This window comes from Perca fluviatilis, unplaced genomic scaffold, assembly GCF_010015445.1.
Source record: "Perca fluviatilis unplaced genomic scaffold, GENO_Pfluv_1.0 PFLUV_unplaced_scaf_19, whole genome shotgun sequence".
Classification (NCBI taxonomy): domain Eukaryota; kingdom Metazoa; phylum Chordata; class Actinopteri; order Perciformes; family Percidae; genus Perca; species Perca fluviatilis.
This window is the reverse complement of record NW_024375602.1, coordinates 33108-44049: the sequence shown is the minus strand read 5'-3', so window position 1 is coordinate 44049 and position 10942 is coordinate 33108. Positions and strand designations below refer to the sequence as shown.

Here is a 10942-nt window from a genome sequence, read left to right as displayed (position 1 = left end):
AGGGGACAGGAAAACTTCACCCCATCAAAGGGACAATGGTTGGGCCATGTACCGTCAAATCTTGAGTGAGACTCTCCTTCCCTCAGCCAGCGCAGTGAAAATGGGTCGTGGTTGGATAGTCCAGCATGACAATGACCCAAAACATACAGCAAAGGCAACAAAGGAGGGACTCAAGAAGAAACACATTAAGGTCCTGGAGTGGCCAAGCCACTCTCCAGACCTTAATCCCATAGAAAATATGTGGAGGGAGATGAAGGTTCGAGTTGCCAAACGTCAGCCTCGAAACCTTAATGACTTGGAGAACATCTGCAAAGACGAGTGGGACAAAATCCCTCCTGAGATGTGTGCAAACCTGGTGGCCAACTAACAGAAACGTCTGACCTCTGTGATTGCCAACAAGGGTTTTGCCACCAAGTACTAAGTTATGTTTTGCAGAGGGGTCAAATACTTATTTCTCTCATTAAAATGCAAATCAATTTAAAACATGTTTAGATTTCTTTGTTATTCTGTCTCCCACTGTTCAAATGAACCTACCATTAAAATTATAGACTGACTGTCAGTGGGCAAACATGCAAAATCAGCAGGGGATCAAATACTTGTTCCTATTACTGTAGATAGGCAGAGAGATAGAGAGATATGGTATATACAAAGTGATAACCATAATACTGTAGCGAGCTACGTGGAAGAAGTCGAAGAACCAGAGACAGAACTCTGTGGAAGTTAATTCAACCTCTACACACACGCGATACACAGGGGTCATCAACCTAACCCAGTGGTAACTTCATTACTTAACCCTTAACCCCATTTTTGTTGCTATGAATGTGTAAAAAGAGAGATGCCAACAACCAACAAAAAGCATAACTTTAGTTTGACGATCAGACCAATAATCACTTATGTAATTACAATTTGGGACATCTAAACTAAATCAACAATTACCAGTCATAAACCTTAGAAACTTAGCTAATGTTAGCAATTATTTGCTGTAAACCTCAATTAATGCAAAGAACGGGAGCACATGAAGTAGTTATGATGAATTATGTGGTATTTTTATAGTAAATGATAACATTTTTATTTAAAATAAAACAAGCAGCCATAAAAGACAGAGTGATACATGTGGCGCGGCGGCCGTGATAGTTGCGGCACGGCGGCCAAGAACACAAATACTTAAAGATAATAAAAAGGCACTTACTTTTAGTAGATCTACCTGAAAAAAAACCATTATAGCACCAACATTGATACAAGCTGATAAACAGATAGATGATAGTAATGATGACACGGCGGCCATGAGAGAAATAATAAAAGATAGGAAGGAACGGCGGCCAAAAACAACACAGAATAAAATAAGAGAGATCATGTTTTTAGAGGAGAGAACTACAGCTTCTGCAGGAATGAGCAAAAGTGGTCAGTTTGAAGTAGAGTATGTGCAATGTAGAGATGTAACATCCAAAATACTGTATGTTTTAAAGTAACACACAGCAGCCAAGATAGAGAGAGATCGAGAGAGAGATAAATAGAGAAAGAAAAAGAGAGAGAGAGAGAGAGAGAGAAAGAAAGAAAGAAAGAAAGAAAGAAAGAAAGAAAGAGAGAGATAAAGAGAGACAGATGGCACGGCGACCAACTCAGAAAAACAATAGACAAAGAAAATAAAAACTTACTTTTGTAGATCAACCTGAAATGACAAAAAAGATGAGACACGTTCAGATATGGTTTCACGTTTGGTTTAACACAAAACATTTTCATTAACGTTCCCATATTATGAAAATAAATCACTTTTTCTGGGATTTGAGGTGTTATTTGGAGTCTCTGGTGCCAACTTGAAAAAAACATCCATGGTGTTTAGAGTGAGATACGGTTTCAGACTCTTCATTTCCACAGCATGCTTAACGGCTGCGGACTGGCTCCGCTGCGTGTCTGCTGCGTGCTCCGCCATCTGTCAATACCCACCGGGTCCGTATTTGTTGCAGAACGGCTGCGGCCATGACTGACGGCTGTAGGCACAAGGACCCACAAGTTCTCGTGAATTCACGTAGAATATAACCACAAAACCAACAACAGTTTCCATCCAGAGGAGAAGAGGGGAAACAACTCTGTGCTGTGTTTTCAAGGTGTTGCGCAGGGAAATATGATCCGCCGTGAGCACGGTGTATTTTATTTTGAAAATTAACCGGATATTTATTTTGTTTCTGTGCTCAACTTCCTGTCCCACACTATCTGCCGTGTGCTGAATTGCTGCGGAGCTCTCCGGCATCCGGCAAAAATAGAAGCTCTGCGTATCTGCTGCAGAGGGCTGCGGACCGCCGGAGCTGTGCCGGAGTCGGAATGCAGCCGTTATGCAACCGGTGGAAATGCACGCATTGACTTTAATGAAAACCTAATGACTCCGCAGCCGTTTTGGAGCCGTTCCGCAAGTGTCCTGCCTTCAGTCTCTGGGTCGGCTGGTCAAAATCTGCACGGCTGTCTACGTCATCAGCCCAAACATTTCACCAACAACAGCACCACGGATGAAGCAGAGGAAGTGAATAAAAAGTGAGGTTTCTGGGTTAGCCGACATCAGATGCCGTGGGAATGTCTGTCTGTTTGCTAGGTTTTAGCGATAGGCTGTTTTGTCTTGAAGTAATGTGATCCGTATGCATACGCTTTTGTATTCTGTAATATCATTCTTCACTAAAGCTTGTTATTAACTATAACTGAACGAATCCTGAGTCTATTTCTCTGACCTACCAGTAAACTAACACTCTTCAGGGTGTAGGGACCACAGAATTGGAGTCAGATTAAGTCTGGCCTTTTTAAAGCCAGACTGGTCATCAGTCACATTTTAGAATAACATCCTACAATATGTATCCTTCCACTACACCTCCCATCTAGGGCTGGGCAATGTTCAAGATGAGGAGAGGGAGAGATGAAGAGGAGAGATGAAGAGAGAGGGAGAGATAAGGGGGAGAAGGAGAGATGATGAGGAGAGAGAGATGAGTAGGAGTGGGTGAGATGAGGAGGAGAGAGATGAGGAGGGGGAGAGATGATGAGAGGGAGAGATGAGGAGAGAGGAGGAGGAGCAGGAGAGAGATGAGAGGGAGAGATGAAGAGGAGAGATGAGAAGGGGGAGAGATGAGGAGAGAAGAGGAGGGGGAGAGGGAGAGATAAGGAGGATAGATGAGGAGACGGAGAGATGAGGAGAGGGAGAAATGAGGGGAGGTAGAGATGACGAGGAGGAGAGATGAGGAGGGGGAGAGGGAGAGATAAGGAGGAGAGGGACATATGAGGAGGAGGAGGAGGATAGATGGGAGGAGACGGAGGGATGAGGAGAGGGAGAAATGAGGGGAGGTAGAGATGATGACGAGGAGGAGAGAGGAGAGAGAGATGAGGAGGAGAGGGAGAGATGAGGAGGAGAAGGAGAGATGAGGAGGAGGAGAGGAGAGAGAGAGAGGAGGAGGGAGAGAGAAGAGAGGAGATGAGGAGAGGAGGGGAGAGAGGAGAGGAGAGAGGAGGGGAGAGAGGAGAGAGAGGAGGAGAGGAGAGTGAGGAGAGAGAAAGAGGAGGAGATGAGGAGAGGAGAGAGGAGGAGGGAGAGAGGAGAGAGGAGAGAGATGAGAAGGAGAGAGAAGGAGGAAAGGAGGAGAAAGGAGAGAGGAGAGGAGAGAGAAGAGGAGAAGGAGAGACAGAAAGGAAGAGATGAGGAAGGAGAGGAGAATGGAGAGAGGAGAGATGAGGAGGAGAGGAAAGAGGAGAGGGGAGAGGAGGGGGGAGAGAAAAGGAGAAGAGGAAGAAGAGGAAAGAAGGAAAGAAAAGAAAGAAGAGAGGAAAGGGGGAAAAAGAAAGAAGGAAGAAAAAAAAGAGGAGGAAGACAAAATAACACAAATAAAAAACACAAAGAAAAAAACACACACACAACCAACACAGACAGAAGACAGACAGACACACACAAAAAAAAGAAAAAAAAACACACAGACACCTAGAGAAAAAAAAAACACAACCACACACCACACAAAATAAGGAAAAAAAAAAAGGGGAGAACACAAAATGGACATGAAACACACAACGAAACATAAACCAAACAAATAAGCCAATAAAAACCAAACCAGTGGCAGAGGCCCCAAACTGTAGGGAGAAAACACAAACAGAAATGGGAGGAAGAGACTTATGGAAAAAGCTGAGGAAAGTTTGAAAAGGGTAAAATGACTTTAATTTTAATATCACCATTAAACCACATTATATAAAAACACAAAGAAAAATCTTTTATTAATAAAGAATGAGAGGAACATAAATAAAGTTGCATAAGTGCAAACTTGAAAATGAGAAGTGGGAGGAAGAGAGTAAGTGATTCTGGAAAAAGCAGAAAACAATATTGACATATGATGAATTAATAACAGGTGTATAGCAAGGTGTAAAATAAAAAATTTGAGGAGGGGCCAGGAAAAAAAGGGTAATATATATGATTATATTAGGTATTTAATTAGTTCATTTTTTCTTTTTAATTTGAAATAAAACTAGTTTCTTTAACAACAGTCACAAAGAGCTTTACACAAAACAGAAAACAAAGAATCACTTTAACACTATTTATTCAGAATAATAATAACCATAATAATTATTAATGGTAATAATACAGTTAAACTTAATACTTACATTACCTAACCATTTTAGATTTTATAAAAATGTATTTCACTTATATACTACATAAGTATAAATATTTAATCCAGACACACACACTTATTGCAAAATATGATCATTTATTTGAAAAACTGCAAATGTTAAAATACAGAAATGTATTTAAAGTTAAAACCATGTAAGTTCCAAAAGATGTAGTTAAAATAACAATGTGCATTACATGTTCAGCATTAATGTCAGTTATCCACAGAACAAACTATAGAACTATAGAAGTATAGAAGAGAACTATAGAACTATAGAACTATAAAACTATAGAAGTATAGAAATATAGAACTATAGAAGTATAGAACTATAGAAGACAACTCTAGAAGCATAGAAGAGAACTATAGAACTATAGAAGTATAGAAGAGAACTATAGAAGTATAGAACTATAGAAGTATAGAAGAGAAGTATAGAACTATAGAAGTATAGAAGATAACTATATAAGTATAGAACTATAGAAGAGAACTATAGAAGTATAGAACTATAGAAGTATAGAAGAGAACTATAGAACTACAGAAGAGAACTATAGAAGTATTCTTCTTCTGTTGTGTCTGCAAAAGGTCATGTTTACTTCCTCTACACCAGGGGGGGATGTAACTATGTAAATTTACTATAGTACAGTGAACGTAGGTACTAAAGTACACATTCAAGGTACTTGTACTTTGAGTATTTACAAGCTATGCAACATATCAAGACTTTGCCGCAAACACTGGCTGCTTAGAGACCCCCGGGAGTCTTGATGTTGAATGTTTGTGATGAACTGAAGGATTCAGTGTATTCCTTTATGTGTTGAGAAACTTATCCTAAATAACATAAATAAAGTCTTTAAAAATCCTCTTGGATAAGCTGTCAAATGCATCGTCACAAAGCTGAAAACAGATACATGGTTCTACAGGACAGCCACGCTACAAACCTACATTACTGTATAATGAGAGGGGGAAACACCAGAGCAGGGGGAATGAGAGGGGGGAACACCAGAGCAGGGGGAATGAGAGGGGGGAACACCAGAGCAGGGGGAATGAGAGGGGGAAACGTAGCAGTGTAAATACTGTGGTCTCCTCTTTTCTTCGCTCTTAACGATCCAGATCATCGATGCTGTTTCCTCCACTGTTGTCTTTCTCCTCCTCCTCCTCCTTCTCTCTCTCCTGCTTCTCTTTCATTTCATCTTTCTCCCTCTCCCCCTCTTTCTCTCCCTCCCCCTCTTTCTCCTCCCTCTCTTTCATCCTCTCTTTCTCTTGCTTCTCTCTCTCTCGTCCCTCTTTTTTCAGATCCTGAAACACCTCTGTGAAGAAGTTGATCCGCAGCATGTCGGCGCTCAGCCGGTCGATCAGCTGCAGCGCTCTCTCCCAGAATGCATCGCGGCTGGACTCCCAGGATGCATCGGGGCTGGACTCCCAGGATGCATTGTGGCTGGACTCCCAGGATGCATTGTGGCTGGCCTCCAGCAGGAAGGGTTTGAGCGGGTAGGAGATCTCGCTGCCCAGGTACGAGTAGCTTAGGTAGACAGGTGAGGAAGACGGCGTGCAGCTCCTGCTCCGAAGACGTGTCCTCGTCTACCGCTGCCCAGCACAGAAGGTACACAAAGACCAGACTGGCAGGACTGGTGAAGACCTGGTCCTACAGGGGGACAGACAGGTTAGAGACAGACAGGTTAGAGACACGGCAGGTACACAAAGACCAGACTGGCAGGACTGGTGAAGACCTGGTCCTACAGGGGGACAGACAGGTTAGAGACAGACAGGTTAGAGACACGGCAGGTACACAAAGACCAGACTGGCAGGACTGGTGAAGACCTGGTCCTACAGGGGGACAGACAGGTTAGAGACACAGACAGGTACACAAAGACCAGGCTGGCAGGACTGGTGAAGACCTGGTCCTACAAGGGGGACAGACAGGTTAGAGACAGACAGGTACACAAAGACCAGACTGGCAGGACTGGGAGGACACCATAGTTTCATTTAAAGAAATATAGACTAATGTGCAGCACACATCTTGCATAATAGATATCAACTAGAAAATGCCACAGGAAATGTTGACAGTGTGCCTTCTACTTGGTGCACATCCGAATAACCCTGGCTAATCTGCTGTTTGACACGGCTTACAGTAAAGAGTCTCCATGATAGGAGGTGTGTGTGTGTCAGAACTTGTTGCTGTCCATTTAAGAATAATTATACCTCTTAAGTTTGTTCTGTAATTAAAAAACCGTGGGTCCAAACGGCAAAAATATTATCATCACCAGAGAGATAAAAGTCTGGCGAACGCATTGATGTGTTTTTTATGTTTGTGGTGTCAAATATATGCGACACAGAGCAGGTAACAAACAGGGAACAGTCTGTTCCCTTCCAGATGATTTCCTATATTTTGACCAATCATGATGTATGAAGAGTGAAAACTGTAGGGGAGAGAGCTATTTGTTTGGAAAGATTTCAGAGAATCGTACTGCAGCTCCCCCCTCTGTCCTCCCCTCTAACTCTCAACATTCTGTCCCCATACACACACATTGGAAAATCTGAAACAGTCTGAAAACTGGACGATACATAAACTGTGATTTGGTAGAAACCGTGCTTGATATCAGAATGCACATTCAGCACAATAAATGCCAAAGTCCTGTCTTCGGTTTGAACTTTTAATTATTTTCCTACATTAAAGTATGGCGACACAGTATGGCCCCAAAGAGTGGTTGTTTAGAGCTGTGTTAAGCTATTTCCCGAAGATTTCCCATTAAAGTCTATGGGAAATTCTGCGCCGTGTTTTGCTGATTTATTAAAAAACGCGCGGCAAATCTCTTAGAAAAGTCATAGCACACCATTCCCGGTCATTACACACGTTTTGATGTATTTTGTGTGCATGTTTTGGCAACGCTCCGTGACTAGTAGCAGGACAAAAATGTGGCGGAATAATAATAAGTATGCAGGATAATAGTCATTCTGCCGATTGCTGCTATTTTAGCACATTGGCGCACTGAATAAAAAGCTGTGTTTTTTTATGCTTCTAGAGCAGATCTTCGCAGAGCAGACGCACCGCTACACGCTGCTCTCTGCCCGGTGTCGCCAGTTTCATAGATTATAGTGGAAGCTATAGCGGGAATGCTACGTTGGAGCTCCCGCTTTGTACACGTAAACATGCAATGTAGCCAGCCCGTTAAGATAGAAAAACTCATTCATTTGCAATGATTCATGAGTTAACTGTGGACAATCATGCCATTAATCGCGACTAAATGTTTTAAACGATTGACTGACAGCCCTTATATTAATTCATATGAAGGCATGTGTCCAGTAGTCAAAGAGTCTACTGTTACATTTGGTTGACATAGCGTTTGCTTTTGCATGAATGGAACCACATTAACACGTTACATTACCATGTTACCTTGGAACCACGGTGAAAAAACGACCTCAGTGTGCAAAACACACCACATGGTACAAACTACAGTAAAGTTTGGTTACCCAGCTTCACACACTGACAGCCTATGAAATGTCTCCAACACTACCGACTCCTACGCTAAATGACGAGAGAGAAACACACAGACCAATCAAATAGACACACAGACCTGCCAGCCTTGGACCAGCAGCGCTCTGTCTATGTTTCTGAACCACAGGACGATCTGATTGGACGACAGCTCCTTCAGTTTGACACAACGGCGACACAGGAAGTCAGAGAGACAACGAAGGAGCTCGGATGCCTGGAGAGGAGACAAGGAGAGAGGAGACAAGGAGAAAGGAGAGACAAGATAAGGAGAGACGAGATAAGGAGAGAGGAGTGGAAAGAGGAGACAAGGAGAGACAAGATAAAAAGAGATGAGATAAGGAGAGATGAGATAAGGAGAGAGGAGACAAGGAGAGAGGAGACAAGGAGAGAGGACACAAGGAGAGAGGAAACAAAGAGAGAGGAGATAAGGAGAGAAGTGTGAAGGAGAGAGGAGATAAGGAATGAGGAGATAAGGAGAGAGGAGACGAGAAAGGAGTGAAGGACAGAGGAGACAAGCAGAGGCAAGACAAGGAGAGAGGAGACAAGGAGAGAGGAGCGAAGGAGAGAGGAGATAAGGAATGAGGAGATAAGGAGAGAGGAGTGAAGGAGAGAGGAGTGAAAGAGAGAGGAGTGAAGGAGAGAGGAGATAAGGAGAACCAAGATAAGGACAAACGAGATAAGGAGAGACGAGATAAGGAGAGAGGAGTGAAGGAGAAAGGAGACAAGGAGAGAGGAGATAAGGAGAGAGGAGAACATTCATGACTGTTACAGAAAATATAACCCAATCACAACTGCCACTTTGTCTGATACCATAAGTGTGTCTGACACACACACACTCACCTAGACACAGACACACACATACTCACCTAGACACAGACAAACACACATACACACACAGACACACACACACAGACACTCACCTAGACACAGACACACACACACACACTGACCTAGACACAGACAAACACAGACACACACACACACTGACCTAGACACAGACAAACACACATACACAGACACACACACTCACCTAGACACAGACAAACACACACACACTCTCTCAACTAGACACAGAAAATCACACACACAGAGACACACGCACACACACACACACTCACCTAGACACAGACAAACACACACACACATACCAAGACACAGACACACTGAGCCAGATGTACGTACATTTGTTAACGTAGTGTTATCAGCGCCATGGCCAACCCGCAGAAAGAGCACGCTGTGATACTTCAGCTTACGTCGTATTTACCAAACCTGCAGGTCATCAGGTAATCCACACCTTTCTCCGCCCACTATACCATACATGGCGCTGCAGCAAAGCGTTAAGTCCTGGTTCTTTGATAGAGCTGAGTACAGACTGCCATATTCCCACTGCTGATGCTAGGACTGTTTGAAATGATCCTGATGTAGTATGTGTAACGTAACAAAGAGTTTAACAGCTGCTGAGATGTGAACGCTGAGTCAGAGATATGATGTCATCTTTGATTTATTCCAGTAACTGTAATACTGCACAGCTGCTTAATGATTTCGTGATCACTCAACTGATGAAGTGTGATCCTTGTGGCAGCTCGTCTCCTTGTCCTATGTCTTCGTCTGGCTCAGATTACTGCTCCCATTTCACCAGGAGGCATACGCCAGGAAACCTGCTTCCTGGTTTACACCTGCTTTTAAGAAGAGGAAAATTTTCACCGCAAAATAGAGGCGCACTTTCACAGGCGGTGTTTGTACATACCGCAGAATACATAATTAGGCACACTTTACACTTCCCCTCCCATCTCTTTATGGGAAACTCCCACTTTCCCCTTCACCCTTCCATGAATCCATATGCATGACACGGAGAAGCGCAATTTGCCATTTTCAGTTCCCGCGACAGGCAGTCTGTCTAGCTATTTATCGCTGCCTTTGCTATAATATACCTCACCATACTTTTACCTCAGTGCTGCCTGTTAGTACATACTTCACCATGCTTTTACTTCAGTGCTGCCTGTTAGTGCATACCTCACCATGCTTTTACTTCAGTGCTGCCTGTTAGTGCATACCTCACCATGCTTTTACCTCAGTACAGCCTGTTAGTACATACCTCACCATACTTTTACTTCAGTGCTGCCTGTTAGTGCATACCTCACCATGCTTTTACCTCAGTACAGCCTGTTAGTACATACCTCACCATGCTTTTACCTCAGTGCTGCCTGTTATTACATACCTCACCATGCTTTTACCTCAGTGCAGCCTGTTAGTACATACTTCACCATGCTCTAAATTGTCAAGCACCATCATATTTAGAAGAGCTCCTAATACCTTATTGTCCCACTAGAGCACTGTGCTCCCAGAATGCAGAGTTACTTGTGGTATCTAGAGTCTCTAAAAGTAGAATGGGAGCCAGAGCTCCTCTCCTATGAAACCAGCTCCCAATCTGGGTTCAGGGGGCAGAAACTGTCACTGCATTTAAGAATGAACTTAAAACTCTCCTATTTGATAAAGCTTATAGTTAGGGAGTGAGGAGTTGCAGCGTCCGCCTAACCAGGTCCACATGCTTCTCTTCATAGTCGTTAGATTAATAATATAACAAAAGTAGAGGGAGGCAGGCCAGCACAGCCCGATCCGGCAGGGGAGAGTTCCAAGCCCGAACAGGCTACCTCTCCTTTTGACCTGTCTCTCTTAGTTACGCTGTTATAGTTCTAGACTGCCGGGGGACTTCCTTCCTTTGACACACTGAGCTGCTCTCTCCTCTCCCTCTCTATTACCATTTGTGTGCATCCCATCCCAGAAATGCTTGTTATTAATCCTAGCTTCTGGGGAGTTTACTCCCCGGAGTCCA

At 43.3% G+C, this 10942-nt stretch overlaps 1 pseudogene; it reads right to left on the bottom strand.

Annotated features, from left to right (window-relative positions):
* Nucleotides 1–5489: 5489 nt before the first annotated feature.
* Nucleotides 5490–9868, bottom strand: LOC120555088 (annotated as a pseudogene).
* Nucleotides 9869–10942: the final 1074 nt, after the last annotated feature.